Here is a 27,701-nt window from a genome sequence, read left to right as displayed (position 1 = left end):
GTCGACCACCACTGGTGACGGTGGAGTTTGAATCCGCGTCCCCGCAATGCGATTCCATCACTATGACCAGTCGACCACCACCGTGTCTCTTCTTCAAACCGTACCAAAGGTTGTTTTTAACAAGATAATGCGCGTTTCCACACAGTAAACATCAGTAACCAGTCTCTGTAAGGTGTTCAGACAGAGCCATAGCCCAGAAATTTCTTTTGGGGGAACCATACCTACCGATTAATAAACTTAACCATGGGATTTTTTTTATCTGTCATTTTCCAAAATTTCGGGTCGGACGGACCAGACCTTCGGGTCCCTTCCTTTGACTACAGACTTGTGTTCAGACAGTTCCTTGGTGTGTGTGTGTGTGAAGGATCCTCGGATTTCCTCCCGAAGAGTCTGTGAGGCACAACTGGGTGCCGAATGGATGCTTTTCCTTACCCGTAAAACTACGATGAACTGTGGAGTCTCGTTATAGTCAGCAATACTCAATCAGGTCCCTACTCTTTGCTCCTACTTGGGCCCTCGTATTTTTGTGTTTTTCACTCCATAAATTCACTATGGACGGGGAGCGTGCCAAGTAGTATACATTGTACTTAGAAAAGTCTAAGAATAATCAAATTCAAAATCATATAAACTAAGTATCTGTTTCGGTAAATATGATAAATTGTTAATTATACATAATAACCGGTTATTGTGCATACTTACCAATCGTCTTAGTAAGTTTGCTAAATTTATCACTTTTACCTGTGAATATGCATAATACCTAAGCATAATAGGTAAATTTGATAGATACTTGAAATTTGTCGCATTTATCAGTGATTATGCATAATACCCTAGTGAAATTGTTGGATTTGTTTGATAAATAAGAAAAAATTCAAAGTACTAAGTATAGTATGCGTAATGAATATAGTCGGACCTCGATATAATGGAAACAAATTTTGCTATCATACCCCAATATAGTGAAAACAAAGTTTTCTATCGTACCGCGATGTAATGATGCAATGCATGTATGGATTATCATGTATAAGATGTCATATAGTACGATTTATCATGCTTACGAACGACAAGACTCTTGGATATTATGCAAAATCACTGGTAAAGTGAGACTTTTTTTTTAGTACTTATTGAATTTACCAACGACGCTTGAATACTATGCATAATCGCCGGTAAAAGTGATAAATTTAGGAAAATCATCAGACTTGCCAAAATGCTCGGCGATTATGCATAGTTCACCGACTATTATGTATATTAACCGGATTTATCACATTTACCCCATAACATATCGATGGTAAACGGAATGAAATGTTTCATGTTTTATAATGCCAAATCAACTCTACCTATACAGCAGCTCTTCCGTAAAAGGGTTTTCATTAACGGAATAACATCGAACAGAGAAGAGAAGAAAATCCTGTTTTGTCTAAAAATTTTGTAACTAACCCTGGTCAAAGAGTTACAAAATGAATGGATAATTGATCCCGATGGTAAGCGCGAAACGGTACTTAGCAAACGTCCAAAGTTTAGCAAGGAAAACCACTATTAAGACGAATCGGCCACTTTCATCACTAACGCTTGGGCTCTCTCTCTCTCTCACTTCTCGGAAACGTATTTGCTTAGAAGCATCTTAATTGGGCAGAAGCCATCTCCGTTTCCTAAGCGCGAACTAATTCGACTTTCATGGTCTTAAATGAGGCGTAGGAGAAACAAATTATTCACTTCGACTGGCATCGTCGCCAGAGTACCGTCGTTTCTTGGAAGATTGCGAAACGAAAGCCGCTTATGCGTACTGTACACACACACACACACGATACATAGACATCGGGATGTTTCCAAATTGTTTCGACTTTAATCACGAAATCGTGATAGTTTGTGCCTGGGAAATATTTAACGAAACTAATGAGGGATTATGATGCAACTATGGAAGGTATTCATTTAACTATGATTTAGAGATTATGATTGTAACTAAACATGTTGCTTTTCGAATGTACAATTGCTTATTCGAAGGAACTGGAAAAAAAGTTCGAATTATATTCAATTAATCTTATCTTGGATCAGTAAAATGACTACAAATTGCACCCTAATATTCAGCATTCACATATGATAATTATAATTTTATCATCAGTTACGAAACTGTTTCCCAAATTCTGTTTATTGTTCTTACGCTATCGAGGAAATAAATATACTTTCATTAACGTATAGTCGAATCCCGTTGTAACGAACGCCAAGAGACCGGAGAAATCACTTCGTTAAAACGAAATTTCGTTATAAAGGAATTCCAGGTTACCTAACATTATTCCTATGTAAACTTATTTGGGGGATTAGAAAATGTTCGTTAAAACGAGATTTTCGCTGTAACGGTATTCGTTAAAACGGGGTTCGACTGTATTACAATCTGAAATTTCCGATACCTTCCACACTCTTAATCACGATGAAAACATTCGGATTTTGAATGGACCCATAGGTTTAACAACATAATCGGTATTAAGTGGTACACATTCTCGATGTGCACTCCAGCCGAACAAGGTTAAAATGAGCATTAAATTATCAAAGAAAAGTAGAAAAAGGAAAACATAATTTTCAAATTTTAATTTGTTTTTGAAAATTTGTTGTTCAACTTGATCGAAAAAATCAATGAAGAAATTTCCCAAACTAAAGTTACTCGAACAAAAATCATGATTTTTTTCCCCCAACTTCGAATTACCCAAAAAAATTCGAATTAAACAAGAAATTTTATCATTAAATTAGATTGGAAACTCAAGGGGAGTTCGGAATAGTTCGAATGATCCAAAACTCGAAGTAAACAAGTTATAGTGTATTTGATGTTATTGTGACCGCGATCATATTCAACCATACACATAGTGCCATCTTCTCTTTTTAATTTATTACTTCCATGCCATGAATGACTTCTAGTACCATCGAGGTGATTTACAGCTGGGAAACATCGAGGACATAATCAGTCATGGTTTTATTAAGAGATGGCAAAGCGTTTCACCTCAAGTGACGGTCATCAACAACTTTAAAGTTAGCCGCTGTGGTGACCGAGTGGTCATAGTGACGGACTCGCATCGCGAGGGGGGTCATCACATCTGGGTTCGAATTACCACCGGTGACACAGTGGTGGTCGGAAAAGTGGATTTTCTGTGGTTCCCAAGTTCGAGGCACGAATACGAGCTGGTCAACTTGTCGAAAAAGTCACAGAGAACAACAGGCCTACAACGATACAAATATTCAATTTTTCCACTTCACTCACAATTTGAAATGTAGATGACAGCACTGAAAAATCAGAGATACGTACTCAGACTGTCAAGTGCACACACACACACTCACACTTCCAGCACAACTTACTCCGTAGTAAATTGCCCATGGTGATTGACCGGAGTTGGGCTCGGTGCGAAAGATCGAAATTTTTAAAGTTACGCTCTAGAGCAGAGGTTCTTTAACTTTTGTATTCCGTGAAACCCTCGTGTAAATAAGATGAAGGTCACAGACTCCTGTGTCAATTAGATAACGTAGGTGGATCCCTTTACGAATAATATTCAATATGTATATGTATGGGGAAAAAATGTGTAAAAATAATGAATTAGTGTTCTCTTATCCAAGCTCACTGTTCCGATGAAATCTTCCAAGAACTCCAAGTCCAAGAGGTTCGTGAACTCCTAGTCAAGCGCCTATTATCTTAAATGTAGAGTACAGTCAAGTTAAGTCATAAAGATCCTTGATATTGCATTTCCTCTATGAAGTAGTGTACATTTTACTGAGAAAAGTCTAAAAATAATCTAGAGTGTATTCAAAATCGTATTCATTATATCGACTGCAAACGCGGAGTGAAATGTTTCATGTTTTATAATTCAAAATTAACTGCACACAGTTTAGATTCCGCGAAATTTTGTCGTTACAACCAAGGTTGACGTTCTCAAGAATTTTTTTTGATGAAAATATAATCAGATGCAACCAAATATTTTCATACGAAGTTGTTATTTTATTACGATTGGGAGTGAAAAAATTTGATCGTTAGAAATACGAGAAATTTGGATCATAAATACAGAGCATCGCCGATTTTCACCCAAAATGTTGCGAATTGTCGGAAAAATTACCAAATATTTCTTATAAACAGCTCTTGGTGAACACAGTGATTTAATCCCTTTACGTACAGGCTTTCGGCAAAACATTTGGATGATGTGCAGCTCAACTTGCTGAGATAAGTCTCTAAAAATGATATTATAGTCAGTATATAGGAAATGAAAAAAGGAAATATTTTAGGGAGAAATAAAAAAGATTTCCATAAGTAAGTTTTTCATTCTTTTTCCCTCTCCCAGAGAGTCACCCCTTTTTCTAAATATATGTTACGGTAAAAGCCCGAAGACTGGTAAGACTTAGGTTTTACCAAGGCGAGTTGGTAAAAGCTCAAAATACGCTTGTAAACGTTTTCATTTCGGACTTTTATCAAGTCAAAACCCGTTTTAAACGAAGCGATTAACCATTATGAACTTATTAACCACTTTACGATCAAGCACGTAATATTTCGTCCAAACGCCAGTGAAATAAATTCAAACAATGCTATCTGTTTTCTTTCCTCTCTCCTCACCATCTCGAAGCTTTGTTGGAACCCTATGAAAAAAAGAAAAAAGTAGTTCTTTTCATCTCCGTGATGAGGAGGTAAAAAGCTTCCACTCTAAGGTTAAATAGGTTTTACTATATGCATGTACATGAAAGGGGAAAAAGAACAGGTAGGTGAGGGTGCAAAAGAGAAATATGTGCTTCATACCTACTCTCTCTCTCTTATCTGTAATTACAGATAAGAGAGAGTATAGTAATGTACTGTTTTCCTTCCATTTGTTTTTTTTCTTACTTTTCTACTTTTTTTTCCTTCCTTTTTCTAGCATGCCATTACGTTAGAACAAGGTTATGAAAACTTCTATCGTAGTTGTTGCCGATTCGTCAAACAGTGATCATCCGAATTTTTTGCCAATCGCTTGTGAGCGATTCGGTTAAAAACGTGTTTCATTCCTGCCACTAAAACCCCTAAAAGTTAATTAATAATTATAAAAAATTAACAATTAACTATCTTATAAATCAACCACCTAGGACTTATTAGTTCCTGATGCTAAACAATTATACACTTGATTATTAATAATAAGTGGCAAAAAGTTCACAATGGTTGTTAATTTACTCATTAAAAATGGGCTTTGACTGTAAAAGTCGCGAAATGAAACATATTTGGGTTTTTACCCACTCGTTTTGGTACTACCTAGGTCTTACGAGCAAAACCTAAGTTTTACCAGCCTTCGGGCTTTTACCGTAACGTATACTATGTATATGATGAAAATCCAGTTATAGTTGGCGAGGGTGAAAATAAAAGAACAAAGCTCTCGATAATAAAACAAGTAAAGAACAAAAAAGGAAGCTCAAAAAATGTGTACGACCCCTTGGAGAATTTGACATTTTGAGTAACTGTATATCCTTCGAAAATTTTTCGCAATTGAAAATATGTGTCTAAAGTCAACGGGGGCTGCAGAGATATCAGCTGTTCAAACAACTTTGGACAGCCCGTGTTATTCTCAAAATATTATTTTCCGATAATGACATAAATTGACGAAGAAATCCACTGCATATTCCTCCCCACAGACAAAAATCTAAACGACTTTTATACATCATACAGAATTCACTAAAGCATATTAACAAATTAATAGAAGTTTCACACTCGAAAGTTATTTATGTTATCAATATTTTCCCCTCTTTCTGCGTGAATCATTTCCGGAAGAGATTTTCATTTCTTACGTTTGTTTTATTATTATTATTATTATTGTCATTATCATCCCTGTTATAATATCCATGGATGAGGAAAATTGTTATCTTCCCCGAAAATAAAGAGATGAGGAATGTATGTGTTGTATCGTCTCAAAGAAAAGCTTAAGATGGATAAAAGTTATTACAGCTTTATCGGGATTTCCGTTTTCCATTAGTTTTGTGTGTGGTTCATTCGTTATGTTCTTATTTCGTTATTGCACCGGAAAGAAAATCTCATCGTTTTTAGTTCATGCTCCGAAAGATCATTTTCACATATATTTTTACTGATTTTCTTTTGACACGTGATTTATATTTCTTTCCGAATTCTTCTCCGATTTATTACTTGCATTTTAAATTATTTTGTGATTTTTTTTATTATTTTTTGAATTATTTTATTGTCCTTTACTTCAAGCGAGATGATGATGAATGAGCTGTTTTGGCGTTATTATTATTATTATTTTTTTTTTTGCATGTCCAATTTAATTAGTGCAATTTTTTCTCGTGTCATAATCAGATGAAAGAAATCGATACACAGACAGCGAAGAGATATTAGCAGAGACGAGTTAAATGCCTGACATGATACATGCTTCAATTATTCAATGTCGAGTGAGAGGATTAAACGTGGGGGAGAAATGGTAATCATTTTGTAATTTACTTGAAATCTTTCTTTTTTTTTCAATTTGAATATTGATTTTAAATACGTTATGCGAGAACTTTTTTTCTCCATAAACTCGTGTGTTGTTATTATTTAAAGTTTTGCTATGACTTGAAGAATTTAAAAAAAAAAATTTTGATGAGATTATACTTTTCTATTTAAAAATATATTGGGAATGAATTCCCAGCACTTGAATTTCTAATCGAATTTGTCGCTATTCGAATCTTTGGTCATTTTTATAAAAGGGATACTAGAAAAATGAAGGTAAAGAATTTGATAAAGGCGGTATTAAAGTTGTTTTTCTTTTTTTTTTTTATTCACTACAAAATTTCCACACGTGCATCATTAGTGATGTAGAGGATGTGAAGTCTATATAGCATTTCTTGCTATGTTGTATCTAACATGGAATGTTTACAAAGAATGGAAGTATGACTAGTTGCTGTTTATAATTTATAACAAAAATCTGTGTTCAGTTTGGAGTTTAGACATTTTTCTCAAATTTCTAGAAAAATACTAGGCAAATTGTTTTGAAATTTCGCATATGTAAACCCTATGTTAGTACTCAGTGAAAATTCAATCACGAGTGCATTTCGCAGTGAAAATTCAATCACGAGCGGACCGTCAAAAATTTAAATGAGAAAAATAAATGTTTTAAAAAATTGTGGGTACTCTGTAGCATAGAGTTCATGACCGAAACTTCAGAATGATTCGTCTAGTAATTTTTTAGAAATTCGAGAAAATGTCTAAACTCCAAAGTGCGACATAGTGTATATCAATTACTGTGTTGACTTTTGGTGACATAGTGTATATCAATTACATCAATTAATATTATTAATTGTTTATAACTTATTGATTTAATTTCTGTTGAACTGTTTCCACTAAACTTTTTATTTGAATTTAAGGGGTTTTTTATTTTTTCACAGCTGCACTTGCATTAAATCCTGGGCGGCTGAAAAGCCTGGACCTGACTTGAAAAATATTTTAAAAATATGAAAAAATAAAAGAGCTGTTAAAGATAGAGACAAAGAGAGCATTTAAAAGGTTTGAAAGCTTTTTTTTTTTTGCTCCAATTCATTTTACTTCCCCTCTTTTGTAATAACACTCAAATTGCAAATAACATGGCAGGATATTATATATTGGCCCCACATTGTTCGCGTCACTAAGGGTGCGCATGCAGACTGTAGAGAAAAAAAACCCTTCTCTTTAAAATTCTCTAAGCCGTTCGTCTCTATCTTAAATAGCTTTTCTCAAACATATTTTTCCTCAAAACAGGTTCAGACTTTTAGACCACCCAGTATTTTTTCCTTAATTTAAAGTTCGAGTGTAAAAATTACATTTAAGAAAATAGTTATTTTCTTTGTTTCTGCAATGAGAGGCATTTATTTCATTCGATTCAGATTTATCCATAACTAATTTCATAACTGTGAATTTTCTCTCTTTCCAGTTGACATGGGATGTGTCTAGGTGCACCAGACGTCCCAAGACTATTTTAAATCAGTGTTTCGTTCCCAAAAAAGTTTTTCGGAAAACGTGTTAGTCCCGTTAATTGCCAGGCGAAAAGAAATTTTGAATAAATAATAATGGGTTAAAGAAGTTTTCAAAACGTTTTTAATATTATATTGTTATTATAATATTGCAGTGGTTCCCAAACTTTTCGAAGCACGACCCCTTTATGACAAGAATTTTATAGGCGATCCCCCCCTACATATGGTTAACATGTGTCCCGTTTTCTAGGAAATTCTTGATTTACTTGTTAATGAATGTGGTTCAATTTCCGTAATCAATGACGAACGAAATCAAATTATTTTTCGGCATTTAGTTGTCAGAACTGTTTTATTATGAGATTTCAAACTACCCACATGCTTTTTATCCTTGAATCTTGGATTTTGTCATCAACAGAGCCGCAAGTTAGGACGGAATATGTACTACGCGCGTCGTAATGGTGCAGAGTGGATAATTTAGTGACAAAATTCAGGGTCACCATTACCAAACGCAGGGCCCAGTGTAAAAATATTTTCGGTTCCTTTAGTAAGGAAAAATACTTTGATTGTTGAAAAAGACAAGTTGATTTGTTATCTTTTGAATATTCATAACATTTTCGTGGTTGTGATACAGCCACCCTTGCTTTATTATACAAAATTATTTTTTCAACTACAGAAGTATTTTCTATTACAGCGAATATACCCGGTGTACTCCCCACAATATTTTTAACACCCGCCCTCTTCCTTCCGAAATTTTCAAGCCCTCCCAATATTTTCAATGACTTTACTTCTTCATCAAAAGGGCTTCATAAACGAAGCCCTTTTGAAGCCCTCAATAAATACTAGCGTTATTTATTGTTCACGGGCGGGGTAGCCCAGGTCCGTAAGATTCTCGCCTAAAGTACCAAAGGATGGTTTAGAGTTGTCGCGATTTCAGGACCCTGTTCGTTCTTGTCAGAAACGTTCTTGATACAAAGGTACAACAGAAACGCCAACATGACCACAGCAAAGATTGCCACAGGGAGTCCCACATCGATTGTTTAGCGCACCAACCTCTCGGTTAGTATAAAAATAAAAGGCTGCCGTTTGGAATCGGCAATAAACTGTATGTCCCGGCCTATTAGCCCTCGCGTGCAAAAAATGACCTTGGTGTGACAAAATGATCAAATTTAGTTCATAATCTAAAAAATTTAGACATTTTCCCCCTATTCGGTCACATACTGCTCATCGTGTTCTGTGTTTTTAATTTTTAAAAATATGTAGAAATATTTCAAACTGGCTCATTTTTTCTGAATCGCCTGTATAAATGATCTATTGATTATTGTACGAGAGCAGAATTTAATAAAATTACATTATATGAAACGTATGGTAAGTAGCTGTTCACACACCTTGAAGCATTTTTGTTTTGGAATAGGCATTTACGTTTAGAAAAATGGAAATAAATTTCTTTTTCGGTCGTTTTCATTTTAGAGAATCTCTCACGAGCCCCCCCCCCCCCAGGTTCGTTAACGCGACCCACTGTAATATTCTGTTTCAAAGTTGGCGTTTTTTTGTTTTTATTGAACAACAATTATGTGTGACTTATTGGAAGCTGCAGTTGTGCTTACGAAAACTTTTTTCTTTTGGTCATTTTTCTTCAGTGAACTGCCGTATGATGATATGATCAGAGTTGATGAGCGGTGGAAAAGAAAGGTCATTTTTCTTTGTGTGGTTTATAAATCTCAGCGTCATATTTGCCGGAAATTACGGTAATTATTATTTTTATGTGTCGGAAAATATATAACATAATAAGTAAAGCAATTATTCTTAGAGCAGGAACGGTGGGGAAAGTTAAGTTAGTGTAGTGGCATCATCTGTAGAAGACAAAACCAAGCAAATTGGAAAAATGTTTCTGGCTCATGATCTTTCATGTTTGTTGGTGCTGCCATGTTTGTCCAGTCAGCCACTCTCCTAGTGTCACAAAATACGTGTCTTGCATTTTCCTTCTCTTTTTAAGCTGACAATCTTATAAACATCGAGATTATAACTTGATGATAGATTTTGACTGGTCAAAAGCAAAAATAACAAGTATTTCCTAGAAGAAACCCAAAATCCATTCTTTACCAGCGCATGATTGAGAATAGTTCGTCCTTTCCATTCACCTCACAGGATATTAATGGCTTTTCGTATTCCGCATCAAACTAAATATTAGTAACATGTTTTTTTTCCGGTAATTGGAAGCTTTTTGGGAATATAAACAGTCTTTAGTTCGAGCTGTTGTGCCACGGTAATTAATTCTAACCCAACTTTTATTCTTTCATTCATGCAGGTGTGCTTAAGAAATTTTTCTCCGCTGTGATGTTGCTTTTATACCACGATCCTTTCTTTTATTTAATTACTGGGGGAACTTATAATCGAGAATGCATTATATTCAGAATAAAAATATGAAGTGTAAAAAGGTCTTTAATTGGCAGATTAACGAGAGCGTAAGAGTGAAGTCTCCTCTCTCTTGATGTTTGCATCATTTATGCAGTACATAAGTCGAAGGAAATAAGAAACGAATGATAAAGCTTCAAAAGTGAATTTTTTTTAGCTCCTGCTACTAATACACAACCACGCCTTATCAAATAACTTTTTTCCATGAGCCTCTCCGACTTTAAGGGATTATAATTGTTTCTTATACTTTTTTGTGCATTTCTGTTTGGTACAGTTAAAATTTGCTAACTTAATTTTTAGTCACGAACAATGTCGCATAATATTAGAAAATTCTTAGCGAAAACTTGAAAGGTAAGTTGAGCGCTCAAAACTTTATACGATTCCGAAGTTGGTGTTTTTCCGTTTTTGAACAAAAATTACGTGCGGTTTATAGGAAGCTGCGGTGTCCCCGACCAATTTTTTTTTTCTTTCGATCATTTTGCTAAGTGTGACTTATTACCGGAAAATACGATAATAATTATCTTTCGTGTTCCAGAGATAATGTTATTTATATATGTAAAGCAATTAATCTTAGAACTGGAAGCAGTGGGGAAAGTTTAGTTATTGTAATGACACCATCTGTTGAAAACAGAAACAAGTGAGCATTTTTCTGGCCTATGATTTTCCATATTGGTTTGTACTGCCATTCATATTTCAAGTCAGCCATACGTGTCCCGTACTTTAATTTTTTTTTTAAGGATCTGACAATTTTATTTGTGCTTCGAGATTATAACTTGATGAATACTTTGACTGGTTAACCCTTTCAATTGGCAAGCATCGAAATATTAAGAAGAGAAAAATTTTGAGAGTTATATATTAAGGAAATGAGCCACCCTAAATGCTATTACATGGCAAAAAAATTGTTGTCAACATTTTAAAAAGTATAGCATGTTGCACTTCAGGGAACACGCTGTATTTTTAATTCACAAAGATTTGAGTAGTATAAATATGTCATATATTGTTTGTCAATTGCTTTTCTACCATTTTTGGAGAATGCACAGCAATATGTCTCCTCAACGCACGGCATTTCCTTCCTAAATGCAAGGCTCAAAAATTCGTTGTTGCTTGGCTTGTCAAGAAATTGGAGACATGTTGTGCTTAAGAGCAGCATTGCCAGATAATGGGTTAGCAAGCAAATATAGTGTCAAGTGTTTTCCAGAAAAACAAAAAAAGCCATTGAAAAAAAAAATCCATTCTTTGCCAGCACATGCTTGAGAATGGTTTGTCCTTCCCATTCAGACCAAAGAATATTTATGACTGTATATTCCGCACCGAACGAAGTAATAGTAAAATATTTTCCCGGTAAGTGGAAGCTTAAAGAATATAAACAGAGCCTACAACTCAAGCTGTTTTACCCCGTGGTAATTAATTTCGGTCCAATTTTATCCCTTCATTCCTGCAGGTGCGCTTAAGAAATTTTCCGCCTCTGCGATGTTGCTCTTTTATGCCATCTCGTTTCTTTCTTTTATTTAATTACTGAGGGGAAACTCATAATCGAAGATGCATCATATTCGGGAATAGCAATATTAAATTTAAAAAAAGTCTTTAATTGGCAGATTAACGAGAGCATGAGAGAGAAGTCTCGATGTTTACGTCATTTATATAGTACAAAAGTCGTAGGAAATGAAAATCGAATTAATTCATACGTTATAAAGAGCGAGAAATAATTCCGTATAAAAGATTAAATGAACGTCGCATTTCAAACATGGCTCACGGCGTTCACGCAGTCAAGTGATTTTTAAAGAGACCATTAAATAAAATTATTTTCCAAGAGCTAAGAATGCTATTTCTGTAGTATGCCGTGAATATCGGAAAAGCGCTGGAAAACGTAATTTAATTTCATAAATATTCCAGTAGTAACGAATAATTGAATAATTGTATTTTTAATAGCACAAGAACCTATAATGCCATCGAATGTTTATTTTTGTATTAGAAATTAATATTTGTTTTATTTAATTTTACTGGATTGTTTTTATAGTAGGCTGATTTTATTTCTATATCATACTGTAATTCTCGAATACAGCATTTGCAATTTATTAATTGAAGACTAAATTTTCCAGATTATTCTATAATTATGGAATGGAATTTCCTAGAATGGAAACTCTAATGATCAAAAGAATCCGAATATCAATATCTTGAGGGATTGATATCGATATTATAGCGACCTCTAGCCATTTTTTCGATCCAGAAAAAAAAATCCGAATTCTGTCGGAAATTCCGGGTCAACTGGCCAATGTCGGGCGTTGGATGCAACAACTATACTTTTCAGATGATTTCTAGAATGTGTATGTAACTTCGACGGTGTGTGTGTTCCCTAGAATGGGGAAATTACTTGGAGGGTTCCTTTAGTACGTTGGAACTGTTTCACGTGCTGCCTAGAAAGTGGATTAAAAAATTTCTCTCTCTAGGGCATGGAAATTATTTTCTAAGACAACGCACCAACACAGACATAATATAAAACACGCACGCACGCGGTCATGTTTCTCTAGCATAAAAAATGCATTGGCACCTTTTCAGACAGTGACATTAACGTTTAACAGGAAGATACGCTGATAACGGCACAAGCTAGGTGGTACATACTAATAGTGATTATGCTCATGACTATTATTTGCATCAAAAACATTATTGCCCTCTTGACCATTTTTGAAGCAACAGCTTTTGCATCAGCGACATTTCTTTTCTTTTTTTCGTCACATGGTTGAATCCTACGTTTAAGATTCTTCTAAGAGATAAATATTTTTTGTCTATGTATGATTTTATTGTAAAACTGCATCAAAACGCAGCACATAAGTTTGAGATCGGCTGAAGTTCGTTTTTCGTAGGTCCCAACTTCGAGGTGCAAATGCGAGCCGATCTCCCCGTTAAAAAGTCTCTATGCAGAGATCAGTAGGACTAAAACGGTACAATTATTCAATCATTTCACTTCACTCATAGTTCGAGAAGTAGATGGCAGCACTATAACAAGCATTACTCAGAAACGAACTTCACGTTAGGTTCACAACACGTACATGCACATTCTAACATATACCAATTCGTCAGAGGTTCTGTCTGAAGAGAATATGGACGAGGTGTGTGTGTGGTTTAGTAGCACATAAGTCTGTACATATTTAAAATAATAAAACGTAATAAATATTTTCTAATGAAAGTAATGCAAGAATTTTTTTTTCATTATTTCCATCCATTGTCTTCGTCAAAGATAAATATTAAAACTTTGTGCATAAATTTATTCAAGAACTAGAACTTCAAAGTACAGGCTGTCTCATAATTCGTGTAATAGTTTAAAAAGTCATAAAAATTGAAGGAATTGGTATGTTTGAATGCGGTTTACGGAAAAACTATTCTCGCTTAAGCCCCGTTTGCATGTGCAATATTGCGGCAGCATTTGGAGTGTGGCTGAAGCTTTACGAACGTTTCGAATACAGAAGAAGTTGAAGGAAGGTTCAGGTCTAATCACTTCTGCTGGATCTTCGTGCAGCGCCCTCTGTCGACGGAAATTCGCACAATTTTTTTTTCTGTACCAAATAAAAAAATCCCTTTTCGTGAGAAATAACTTTTTCGCAAACAACATTCAAATATAATAATTCTTTAAATTTTTATGAATTTTTTAAATATTCAAGAAGTTACGGGACCCCTTGTGTAAACTCACTTTAATGAAACAAATTACCAAACTGCTGAGAGTATTAAATAAAATACGAATTTTTCAATTACGCGCATAGAACTCCCTTCGCTTGATTTTTTTAAATAACTTGATCCGAAACCCGAATGAGTCTCATTAGAATTTTTTTAGTTTTCCAAATAAAAAATAATCATAAATTATTTATCATATTCCTCTTTGAGCACTAAATGATAGCATCCATAAAATTCTAATTTCATACCAGATAAAAGAAACTTATGAATCAAGGGAAAAAATTCTACACATTTAAAACGCAGTTTTGGTTATGGATGAAAATAATTCGGATATATTTTGCATACGAAATGGGAAAGAATTTATTTTATTGTTATTATTATTTACATTTCTATTGACTGAATTTTCTCCTCAAGAAAAAGGTTGAAACGTTTTGAGTTGATTGCTCATTTATATTCCTGTACCGTTCGAATGCGAAAAGTGCTTCTCTTCGGTCCCGGAGTGGAATTCGACATCAATGGCCTCTGAATAGAATAAAAATTCTACCAAACATCAGAATACAACTATCTTATTTTTTTTTTATCTTGAGAATTCAATAAATATATGAATGAAAAAAATCACATATATCGTTTCTTTGTATCTCTTTTTTTCCCCCCTAAAATAGTTCTTCGATGATGTTAATGTTTGTATTTTATCATTTTTCAAATGGTTATTTTGGTATTCATGTAAGTTTGAATACATAAAAATATGATTATATCAACGCTCAAGTTGTCCTTTCGATTGTAGAATATACGAATTATTTTTTGTCGAATGTATCAACTGGAATATGAAAATTTCTTTATTGAAATTTAAATGATATATATAACTATTATGTATGCATACTATATATATAATATTTACTACATATATACATATTACTATTATATATACATATTTTATATATTATTCCGCTGTGTGTGTGTATGTATGAGCAGATACAAATGATCATGATATCAAATCACGATACCGATCAATTACAAATCACGTATATTTAAGCATCATATGTATTTTCTTAACCCTTCAATGCATGCATTTTCATTTTATAATTTGTGAAATGTTTTAATATGCATTTTTAATTAGTAACTCAAAATTAATTGCCATGGATCAGAACACAAAATAACTGAAATGTTTTTTCTGATGCCATTTTGATTTAAAAAAATTGATTATCGGTATATATATTGTAACTTATCAACTGCTCATTGCATCAAAATATTGCTTGAAAATACATGAAAAAATTGATTTTTTAAATTTTTCAATTAAAAAAATACTTTTTTATGAATTTACATACTTGTTCGAGATTTACACATTTTTTGACTGATGTTGCGTTTGCGTAGGATTTTTTTTCTAGTAATTTTCATAAATTTTTGTATAAAACGAAGATTTTTGGAATTAAATTAATTCTAATTATGGTGACACGGTATTTTTTAAATTTCGTTTACGAAGAAATAAGAGTTCTTTATTAACTTTCAATAACTAAATTTGCAGAAATTCCATCCTGATTTTCAATCTGAAATTTTTTTTTTCATGATCATGAACATTCTTAATAATAGAAAGCTATTAAAGATGGAAAATAATTATAGATAGAATTTCTTTTAATAATGGATAGAGTAAGTTTATTCCCTAATATTTCTGTCACATGGTGCATGAAATTTCCCGAAATCATAATTGCTTATTAATTTTTAATTACATTTAATTTATATTAACGAAAAAGTTAATTAATCTGAAATTTACATGAATTGCAAAGAAAAGCCATGCTAAATTAATGTCCTATTTTTTCAGCCTCCCAAATGTGTTATCAAGGTTACAAATAATTATATAGAGTTTATAAAAATTTTGTGCAATTCGGTCATGAATTGGAAGAGCAGTCACACAAAAAGGAATTTGAATATACTATAACCATTCCTTCTTTTTCCCACTCTTTCGCAGTTCACAAGTTTTATAATCCATAAACTATTCCAGTGATAATTAGTTTCCCATAAATATTTATGTTCAAATAAACCTCTCTTTTAGTATATACCCCATTTGAAAATTTAATGCTTAAAAAATTTTAAGTAAAATTCAGATTACCAAAATTTATTTGAAGTCGAAAAACGTCCTTCTCCTTTCAAAAACATTTCTATAAAGGTAAACAAAAATTTTCGTTAGACGTGACGGAAAACATAACCGATAACTTTTCACTATATAAAATTAAAATCGATTTTTTTTTTAGTGATCTACAAAATACATTTAAATAGGTATATAGTGATGCCTCCGCTTTCAGATTTGTCAACTAACGAAGAGTTTTTTCGTGATTATTTTGCCTCGGCTTGCGAATACAGATTCATATAACGAACATTTTCGTTGATATAAATGCATACACTAACATAAAATAGCCGCGTCGTGAGCTGAATTTTTGCGCCAATGACCATCAGAATGACTATTACTACTAAACCAGACATGCACCTCGTCCATAATTTCTCTGCGGAACCTCTAACGAATTGGTAAATGTTGGAATGCGTGTGTATGTATAGTGAACCTTCAGTGAAGTTTGTTTCCGTGTAATGCTTGTTATGTGCAGTGCTGCTATCTGCAATCATCAGAATTACTGTCACCAGAACCCGATGAACTCGCATCGACCTCTACAAAAATCAACTTTACAATATCCTGCCCCCATGGAGAGCCATTAACATCTCCCGAGTAGCAATTTAGTGCCCCTGCGGTTTATAATACAGTGTAGCTTCGGTTGAGTAATTCGCATAGCGAGCAAAAATTTTGAACAAATTTTGACTCGGTTAACAAGTGATGATTCAAAGCAAAATTAAACTTTGCTTTGATTTCAGCTGCGCTTTGTTTATTTATTTTCAAGTTATCACAAATCAGCTGATAGTTTTTTCACTTCCGTCCACATCCGTACTGTGAAATTGTGGGTAATATTCTACCCTACAGTCTGAGGTCAGCGTGCTTCACTTGAAAAATGAACACACGTGCGAGCGTGACTGTTTACGATAAGAAACTAGATGTAGCATTGTAACCACGCGTATGGTACGCTTAAAGGTTTTTTTTTAATTCTTCTTGGAGGAAACTGTAGGTTGATTTGCCTTATTGAACTTGACTTTGAGGGAATAGGAGCCAACATTTGTCGAAGAGATAGTGTTCTTGGAAAGACTATGGGACTGGTAAGTGCATAAGAATGACATTCAAGAACGAGTGATATAAAATGGACAGGAACTGATAATATTGTGTTGTATTATTTTTTATATTATTATGGTGTTGTATTATTGATTGAAGTCATTTTTATTAGTCATTTTTAAGTGGATGACTAATTATGGAACGAATTATCCGAGTTTCCAATATTTTCTATGGAACAGTTTGGTTCGATATACTAGTGACACCGAGCACGTTGGTGGAATTAATTAAGCTCGTTAACCGAAGTCACTGTAATTATTTTACATTTTTGCATGCATGAAAGCATTTATATACATAAGAAATACATGCATATACCAATATTTATGACAGCCATTTCAATTAACTGTTCACGAGCAGGCATTTGGAGATGCTGACAACTTCACTTCGAAAGATAATGTCGCAATGCCCATATTCACTACACATACACTGTAAATATACATTCCCAAAATTCTTTAATATTTTCTGCCACATTATTACTATGACTTATTTTTTATTATTTGTATTCCAATGCACGAATAAGATAGAATAGAATGAGGTAGGCTAAAACCTATCATATTTATATGCGAGGCTCTTTAACATTAAACTGAAGAGTCTGGACATTCTTGGAGATTATCTTTTCCTTCCCCATGTATCAGACATAGAAATGAGCTGACCAAATCGCAAATGGATGGGGGACACCTACGAACTCAATTGGGTTGTGTCAGCACGAGCTTTAAGAGAAAGCTGGTGTTGTGGTTGTGTACATACTGGAAAATAAAAAGATCTTCAGCATCTCTCATCTTCTTGTAGATTCTCATTTATCCAATTTTTAAGCTGTTCATTTTAACCTCCAGTCAGTCTTTATCTATTTCCTCGGTGTTTTAAAAAACTCACCTTTATATTTTGGGTAGGAGCTGGAACGAATCAAACGATTTTCTATAGCAACCTATGGAAAATCACGTTTCGGCTAACGAACGCAATTCCTGAACGAATCATCTTCTTTAGCCGAGGAATCACTGTATTTATCAACTGTATCAACTTTTTTTTCTGAGAAAAGTTTTTTCAGCCATGTGCTATTGATCTCTGAATAACCGTTTCTTTTTTATAAGATACTTGCAAGAGCCGCAAGATCACGTCCAGTTGAAGGACGTGAAACCAAATTGGTGACTAGAGAAAACTCCCAAGCGAGAAGTTATTACCGCTCAGAAAAATGACAGCCGCTGTTATTATAACAAACACTCTTTTATTTTTATGACATAACCCGCTAAATATCACCTTCGTGCTTCTATTTCTTTCGGGAAGTATCATTATTATTTTTCTACTCGACACGAACACTTAATTAGACGAGAATTTCTTCGAGTTCCAAAGAGTAAGAGCCCACATTTACAAAGCAAATCAGGCGTAGACATCGGAAAAAGCATCTATTATAGAGAAATTGACAACGTTTTATAGTGTCTTAATCCTTATTCTTCCGGCCAAAGAACAATTTTAGATGAGAGCAATTTTCTTCAAGAGCAAATGACTTTATGCTATACTCGTAGATGAGACGAGCTTTAAAAGTCAAGAATGTTCCTAAAATTCATTATAAATTTTTTAATAAGGTGATTATATTTAAGCAATATATGAGCCGGCTATAAGTGTGAAGGGCACAGTAGCACAAAGCCGCCAAGTGTTTAAGCAAGCATCTTCAACCCGTTGCTCCCTTAAGCACCCGGAGCACTCGATGCTCGTTTCCGATTTCACGCTCGCAACCACTTGATCAACGTCCCAATTAAACACCTTTTACAAGTTGCATTCAAGGACTGAAATCATCCTGATTTCATGAATTCGTATATCAAACTTGCCGCAAGGGTGCTCTTCTTTTGATGATGGGTACAGGCAATGATTGGGACTAGAAAATGGTTGGAGGACCTCTGTATTAGAGGCCGTGAGACAGGATTAAAAAAAATAGATAAAGTATTTCATCTTGACTTTCACTGCTTAAAAATGTCGTAATTTAAAATTCTTTCAATTTATTAATATTTCGTAACTGACAAAACTTATTATATGTCTGATAAACCCATATGCCTACTAATCCTGTCCTGAGCCTATTTGAATGTACAGTGTCCTACAATCGACTGACGGTTTTCAAAATGGGATATCAAGAAAACGGTGGCAGGTTTTAAAGACATTCTTACGGAATATAAATGTGTGAAATCAGGAATTTCAGCTACATACGTCATTCATTTTGCAAGGGGGTTGTATAGTTGCGTAAAAGAGTCATTAAGTAAGTCACACAAAAAAGTAATCAAAAATAATTTAATCACTTCAAAACTATTTTTATTTCTCAACATAATCGCCACCAATATTTATGCACTTATCCCATCGCTTTATGAGTGAACTTAATAACAGCTGCACAAAATTCATTAGGCTGCTGTCTCAGCCACATTAAGATTTCATCTTGAACCTCTTCATCATCTGCGAAATGATGCCTCCAAGAGGGGTTTTTAGTGGACTAAACAGATGAAAATCACTTGGGGCTAAGTCGAGGCTGTTAGGTGAATGCTGTAGAAGTTTCCAACTAAATTTTTGAATTGTCTCTTGTGTTAGGCGATCATCCCAAATCAATTCCCCCACCTGCTGCACTATTGATTCTGTCTCAATCAAAACGGGACGCCCACTTCGATCATTGTCACGAATGTTTGAGCGGCCTTGAGAAAATTCCTCGAACAATTGTGCACTGCTTTAGGCGATAAACACTTCTCTCCATAAACAAGAAACATTTCTTTGTGAATATTTTTTGCGTCAAGTCCTTTTGCCCACAAAATTCTGACAATAGTCCTCTATCGGATCGGTCCGATAGAGCCGATACGGACAATCATCGAGCACCATCACCATTTTGAAACTGAATTACGCATGCGTGTGAATGTTACTAGTTGATATGAAATGAATATCATAAAACTGGATAATGCGGTCATCTATTAATATTCTTTGAAAGTATCTGTTACTATGCTCTAAGATATATCGTATCAATTTGTGACTTACTTAATGATTCATCCTCGTATTCAAATAAAAAAAATTAACTTTTTTATACGGACACCCTGTGCCCAAAACCCAATGTTGTTGCCCTGTCTCTCTTGATGCCAAAAAAAATTCACGTTTCTAAATGCAATGTTCGCAGATATATTTGAATTCAAAAATCGTAGGAAAGTTGTGAAAGAACAGCAAAAACTAACGGACAACGATTCTTTCCCAACTTTTATCCAATTTTTGAATTCAAATATCTCTGTGAATATTGCACATAAAAACGTGGATTTTTTTTGTTGGCATCAGAAAAGGCAGAGCAGCGACTTTCTTACTGGGGTCTTTCTTACTGTCCGGATAAAATGTTAATTTTTCTAGTTTGATAACTATACATTCAGTTGCAACATGAATGGCGTATCTGAAATTCCTGACTTTGCATATTTATATTCCGCAAGAATGACTTTAATATCTGTCACGGTTTTCTTGCTATCCCATTTTGAATACCGTCAGTCGATTGTGGGACACTCTATACATTGCAAATAGAATTCATTCCTTGTTGATGTCATTTTTTGAGAGCTGCTGAAATTTTATGCTTTCAGAGATTTATAAAATCACAGAAAATTGTAGAGATTCGAAATTAAATTCAAGATTAAAACTTATGGGATTTTATCTGCATACAGGGTGATTCAAAACTTAACGTGCAAACTTTTAGGGGAGGTAGAAAACACAAAAACAAAACAGGATCACATAGGAATGCGTGATCGGAAACCCTCAACATGATCAGATGGAGGATGAACGAAGGTGCAGAAATGACAATCCAATAACGGGTGGAAAAACTCTTTATTTAGCGATACTTTACACGAGGACAGTACGTGTACACGTTAATTTTCACGCAACAAGCGCTCAAAGTTCTTACCATCCACAGTTATGCATAAAAAAAATGTGATACATTCTTCTGTGATTCTGTTTTGTTTTTGTGTTTTCTACCTCCTCTAAAAGTTTGTACGTTGAGTTTTGACTCACCCTGTATAGATAGCATTAAGATAAATTCAAATTGCATATTTTATTCTTAATTAACTATTTTGGCTAATTAAAAAATCTACTCTAATCCATTGAATTGAGATATATATATATATATAAATATAAATATGTATTGTTTCAATTAAAAAATATACTAACAGTACCCATTTACATCTGTTTTTGTAAAAAAAAATCAAACGTTTGGGGTAAGCCATAGAGGATTTAAAAATCATGCACGGAAATATTGTAGATAGCCGCAAAGTGCCTAAACTTAAACTGAAATTTAATACAAGTTCAAATCTGTTTCCACAAACATCAAGTTTTATCAAAAAGTATAAATTTTCAAAAACATTATAAAAATTTCGTAATGGAATCGTATCAGTTAATTTTATTTTACCTTTCAGATAAATTTATAAGTAATTATAAAAACAAATTGTTCATTCATTGCTAGGTATAATGACTAGGTATATTTGTCTTGACCTTATTGCTATCTATGAACAGATAAAAAAAATCTTGCTTAACAAAGTTGAATAGTTTTTACCTTAAAAATTTTATATTTCTCTCATTCCTCAATTTAGTACGGTTTTATAAATCTCCGAACACGTAAAATTGCAGCAACTCTCAGAGAACGACATCGACAAGGTATCAACTTTCTTTATCGTTAAAAAAATAATTGCACTTATATAGCCGCATTATATACCGAAATGACATTAAAAGCTGTACTTTTTAAAATACTAAAAAGTTTAGAAAAAAAAATTAGTATAGTGGGGTTTTTTGACCATTTATTTGCCATGCAATATCATATAAGGACCATAGATGGTTAAATGTAAACATATTTTAAAATTTTCTTCATTAATTTCGTATTTTTTATATCATCGAAATATTTTTCATAATGGGTATAAATTGTTTTAACAGAAGAGATTTTTTTATATTTTAGGAGACTGCTTGCCTTCGGGTTGATTTTTTTTTAAAGTCATTTTGGATAAAACGAATGTGGTTTTGGTTTGGATGTAGTATAAAATTAAGAAAATAAATGTTATTTCATGAATATTTCGGTAAAAAAATATATATATTTCGCCGATTTTATATGTAGAATTAACATATTTACAGTACTTCTTCTAGACATTGTACACTTAAAACTATTGCTTGTCTCAGCATGTTCTTCAGACAGATTATCGCTATGACATTGTTCATAGTGATGAATTAAAATTTTAGAAAGCTTTTTTGAGATATAATTGTTTACGTGAAAAAATACTTGGTATTCTCAATCCAAAATCATGTAAATGAAAAAGTTTTGAGCATACCGCTTCGTTTTTAGTTCATTGCATAGCCAAAACTGTTTGAAATAAAGTGGGAAAGTTTCATAGAGATATTTTGGAAATGCCTCAGAAATCAAGTTTTTCGTGAAGTGGAAAAGCAAAAAAACACAAATATTCAGGAAACATATTCAAAGATTTCATTTTCAGACTAGGAACATTAAACTCGTTTTACTTAATTCGCAATGTAACTCTGCTTCTAGTTATTGTAGGGATGAAAATGAAACAGTTTTGAATTCTATAATAGCTGCACTTTTAAATGAACACATAAAAATGATATCAAAAATTTTTGTGAATTTCGTCATTTGAAGGCAGGCAGTCATCTTCAAATTTTAGGAAAAACTTATTGGAGAGAAAAATTTTTAAATACTCACGTTTTGAGGAGTTTCCAGAAAGGATAAGTCATATATGTTTTCATGTATCAAATTCTTCATGATCGTGTTTGAGATAGTACCGTATTGTATGTGTTTATTAGAGCTATATTTCTATAGCTGTGAGAGGTGTGTGAAGTTCGTCCAGAGATTCGACGAGACAAGATGAAAGTGAGAAAAGGAGGCAGAGAAGAGAATTAAAGCACACACAGGAGAGAACGAGTTCATCTTTCGCGTTCTTCTTTTTTGAATCAATCAGGAATCTCGTCTTCGCGCTTGCGCATTTTACTCCACATATCACTTCTTTCCTCTCATCCGTATCTCAACAGTCGTAAAAGTTCCGATATTTTGTAAAAAATAAATAAAATGAAAGACCTTGTGATTTATTCTGAACGCGTTTGGAATTCGGAGATAAGTATTAATCTCCGTCCGGTCGTAAAACTTTAAAATTTCACCGAATTAAGTTTGAATATATTCAACGATTGTCTCTGCGGACATGGGATTCAGTTTCGTTCGAGAAAAAGAACCAAATTTTCAGTAAATCGTTGAATCACGGCTGTTGTGCGGTCGTGTGGGCATCGTGATGGATTCTCGTCGTGAGGATCCTGCTTCGGATCCGGTTGGCTAGTAGTCAGCTGCAGTAACCTTGAAATTGGGAAACTTCAAGGTGTGAATGCGAGTCGGTCTTCCATTTAAAAAAAGTCTCTCCACAGAAAATCTTCTAAAATCCAAATTGAAAAAATTTAACCCCGGGCACGAGTCTAGGGCTCTATCAATGGCTTTTAAAGTATACCTGAATGAATGAATTCGTTCTAGTTGGGAACGAGAGGTCGCGGAATATAGTAGCAATGTTTTCGAAGCAAGAGTAGAGAAGCTGGTTAAAAATTGATAGTGCTAAGATCGCAATGCACAACACTGTCATGAAGGACTAAGAGAGGCATTATCTTACCAAACAGTAGTCAAATCCTTAAGATGAAGGAACCATTTCATGGGATTCGCTTCCAAACAGTTGAAGACGTTCTTAAGGCAACAGATCGCTCTATATTTGCACCATCCAGTTATTAGGCAGTGAGAACGGTACCCAAAGGTTTCAGCATCGCTGAGAACACGTGCGGAATGCTGTGGCTACATCTAAGATCTGTAAAACTTGAACTTGTGTGTGCGACGTATTTATAAAATATATATATATATATATATACCATATATGTGATCTGTCCAGGATCGAAAAAAAAAGTGGTGGCAATTATATATATATATATATATATACAGTCAAACCTCGTTAGTGCGTCACCCGGTTAACACGTCACTCCACTTACCGAGTCACTTTTTGGAACTCCCGCTTACTAAGTCATATTTTTGCGCTCCCAAGAGTGACTCATTAACGAGGTTTGACTGTGTGTGTGTGTATATATATATATGTTACCGGCAAAGTATGAAATCCAGGCATTCTATAGAATGCCTGGATTTCATACTTTGCCGGTAACATATATATAAATAGTTGCCACCACTTTTTTTTTCGATCCTGGACAGATCACATATATGGGTGATCACTCTTGGCCCTATTATGGATTGCATTCGTTTTCTCCCCCTCCCATTGTGTTTGTTTTTCCCTATTCGTGTTTTATCATCCCTCCTCCCCCCCCCCCGTTTCGTATGTTTGTGTGTTAATAAATTCTAAATTCTAAAAAAATCAACCTATGTATTTCACAGGACGAACACTTACGTCCCTTGGCTGCAAATTACTGTCGAACCGTTGATTCTATAGGCATAAATCCAGTTGGTAAAAGTATCCAAATAACGTGTAGACCTCAGATACGTCATTCATATTAGGCTACAAGGGGTTGTTTAGTTACCAAAATAAAAACAATTAACTTTTTATTCGATCACCATGTCTTCAAAAACCTAATTGGTGAGTTGTTGCCCAGGGTCTCCCGAAGCCAACAAAAAAAAATGCTACATTTCTAAATGCAATATTCGCTGAGAGAGTTGAATTCAAAATCGCTGAAAATGAAGGAAAAGACCCGCAAAAACTAACGAACTGTTATGCTATTCTTTCCCTTCTTTACAGAAAAAATTTTTGAGTTAATTAACGGAATATTGCTGTGTTTTTATTTTTTCTTGCCTCGGGAGACACTGGACAACAACAATCTCTAATTGTTTTTTTTAGGACAGGATAACTAAACAAAAAGGGTTTTTTTCTATAACCATACAACCCTATACAACCCCGTGCGATATTAATGACGTATCTAAGGTGTACACGTTATTTAGACACTTTTTCTAACTGGAAGTACTCCTCTAGAATCAACGGTTCGCCACTCCACTAATTTGTGGTCCAGAGACTAAAGTAATCACCCTGTATATTACGTTGACACAATGGCGTATATTTTTTTTTATGTGAATATAATTTTCTTTCTAAATGCACAAGTGCGTTCCATTTTTTTTATATCGTCAACTGGATGGTAAAATAATATAGAAATGTTCAAAAAGATAGTTTTAAATTTTAACCTGGCACAAAGAACTGCATAATTCATATAAGAAGGGTCTAGATATCATTGGCTAAGACAATGTTTCTCAACCTTTCTGAAAACAAGGACCAGTAAAATGTCTGAAAGAATTTGACGGACCACTTTTGTCCTGTATTACGGGACATACCTGTAATTTTCGTTGTTCCGATATTTTTTATACATTTGTCCCGTTTTTTCAGTGATACCTATTGAAATTTGTAATACAGTAATTAATAAAGTCATTACACATAGCATTTTCTTAATATAAATTACATTATGATAATTATGGAAAAAATTATAAATATTTATCTCACACATTTGTTAGGTTTAACGTTTCTTCAGTAATTTTTCGCAATTTTAATTACGATCGATGATTGTGCCTACTTTTGGTAACGTTTTTTGTGGCAATTGGCGATGTCCTGTATTTCATGGATTATCATTCAAGATCCCAGTCTACATGTGTTTTTCTTAATAAAATATGGTCATCAGATTATTTGAATATTATTTTCGTGAAATACTGTACATTTTTGTTTACTGTTGTTTGTAGCAGCCCTTTATTTCAGCACCCTTCAGCAATTTTATCAGTAATTAGCAAATTGCATTTAAAGTACTAAACAGCAATTTTTTGCAAAATCCCCTATTTAAGACCGCAATTTCCTGCATTCTCCCCGATGATGTATGGTGAATGGTGAACCGGTACGATGAAGGTATAATTTTATTTGAACCCATATGGATATTACTAATATCAATTGCAACGAATGAATAATTTTATCAAGTCGTCCTGCGGACCATCTATGGCAACAGCTATGACGTCAGCGTTTCTCAACCAATGACTATAGTTTGAAAAACGATGGGCTAAGACATTTTCTGAAGAAATAAAACATGACATTATTGCATTAATTACATTGAAATAATGACACTTCTTACAAACTTTGTTAAAAGTGTCACACAATTTCAGATAATACTCCTACAAGTACTGTAAATCATGTTTTAAGTAGATGTCTTTTTTTTAATGAATGAATGAATGATGTGTTGAGCGAAAAAACATGCCGAGATAACATGGAAGCAAGTTTCCAAGACTTTAACGAGACAAGAAAAGGAAAGGCTGTCGAAGCCAAAGGACATCATTTTAAAATTATTCTGTGAGAGTGACTCTAGAACGGATGATACTGCTCATTAGTAATTTCGAATGTTGTCGAAGCGTTCCCCTGAACTCTAAAGTTGTTGGTTCGAAAATTTCAAATCGTGGATGAGACTTCTTTACTTCGGTAGCGATTGGCACCTGAACCACACACGTCAGTAACTGTTTAAAATTCAGCTGGGTAAGCGTTAATGAGACAACAGATTAATGCTTCTACATCGAAGAGGCAGTCGAAGAAGCCAAGAAGGAATAGTAGTGGAGGAGCATGAAAAGTGAGAAGCTAGTTAAATTAAACACCAGCAATGTGAGCAAAGGAAAAAACTTCCCTTCCTTTGATGATAAATAATGAATGTCAGGCAACAAAATCGGACAAAAACATCCGTAATACTTCCTGAGACTACCGTAGGAACTTGGACGGGATTTTGTTGGGACTAAGCTGATCTATTCAGGCAATGGGAAAAAAAAAGCTGGAGCAAGACATCTCCCCAGATATACTATACTAGCATAATCTAATTTAGTTACTGAGACTACTATGTTGTGTGTATATAATTTTTGAAGATAAAATTTCCTAATAGTCAGTAATAGTGTATGATATGTTTTTTTCCAACATTAAATTCTTATATGAGAGATTAGAAGAAAATAAATGTATAAATGTTACAATTCAAGTTTGAAATCCACATGGCCACTTCACTTTTACCGCTTTTATGCATAATACTCAAGTGTCGTTGGTAAATTTGATATACTTGAAACTTACCTCCCTTATTTGTGATTATGCATAATACCCTAGTATAACTGGTGAACTTGATCAGTATGAAAAAATTTCCAAATGAGTCTAGCATGTGTGATGAATGTAATAGTACTTCGATATAATGATAACAAACTTTACGATCGTACCCCGATATAACGATGAAATGCATGTATGAATTATCCTGTACAGTACATCATATAGTACTATTTATCATGTTTACCAACGATGAGACGCTTGGGTGTAATACCAATTCACCGGTAATAGTGATTAAATCAGGGAAATTTATCAAATTCACCAACGATGCTTGGGTTCTGTGCATAATTGTCTGTAAAAGTGATAAATTTAGGAGAAATTTATTAAACTTACCAAAACGCTCGGTGATTAAGCGGATAACAGCCGATTATTATATACAGTCGAATCCC

The 27,701-nt window shown here is 34.0% G+C and overlaps 1 protein-coding gene and 1 long non-coding RNA gene across 2 annotated transcripts in view; one reads left to right on the top strand and one right to left on the bottom strand.

Annotated features, from left to right (window-relative positions):
* LOC149089774 (uncharacterized) overlaps positions 1–14,589 on the top strand; it is a 71,385-nt gene extending 56,796 nt beyond the window's left edge. Inside the window, exons 2-4 of the long non-coding RNA XR_016194348.1 lie at positions 6,293–6,413; positions 9,555–9,662; positions 14,410–14,589. This is a non-coding gene — a long non-coding RNA (uncharacterized LOC149089774). The remainder of the gene's footprint in view (positions 1–6,292; positions 6,414–9,554; positions 9,663–14,409) is intronic.
* The window catches only part of LOC149089773 (G protein-coupled receptor dmsr-1-like), a 31,881-nt gene extending 8,857 nt beyond the window's left edge, over positions 1–23,024 (bottom strand). The window contains exon 1 of the mRNA XM_089246148.1: positions 22,890–23,024. The gene's annotated coding sequence lies outside the window, so the exon portion shown is untranslated. The remainder of the gene's footprint in view (positions 1–22,889) is intronic.
* Positions 23,025–27,701: the final 4,677 nt, after the last annotated feature.

Source organism: Pholcus phalangioides, unplaced genomic scaffold (genome assembly GCF_987345545.1).
Source record: "Pholcus phalangioides strain wild (caught in Gottingen) unplaced genomic scaffold, Ppha-v1.0 ptg000001l_1, whole genome shotgun sequence".
Classification (NCBI taxonomy): Eukaryota; Metazoa; Arthropoda; class Arachnida; order Araneae; family Pholcidae; genus Pholcus; species Pholcus phalangioides.
This window is presented reverse-complemented; position numbering and strand designations above follow the sequence as displayed.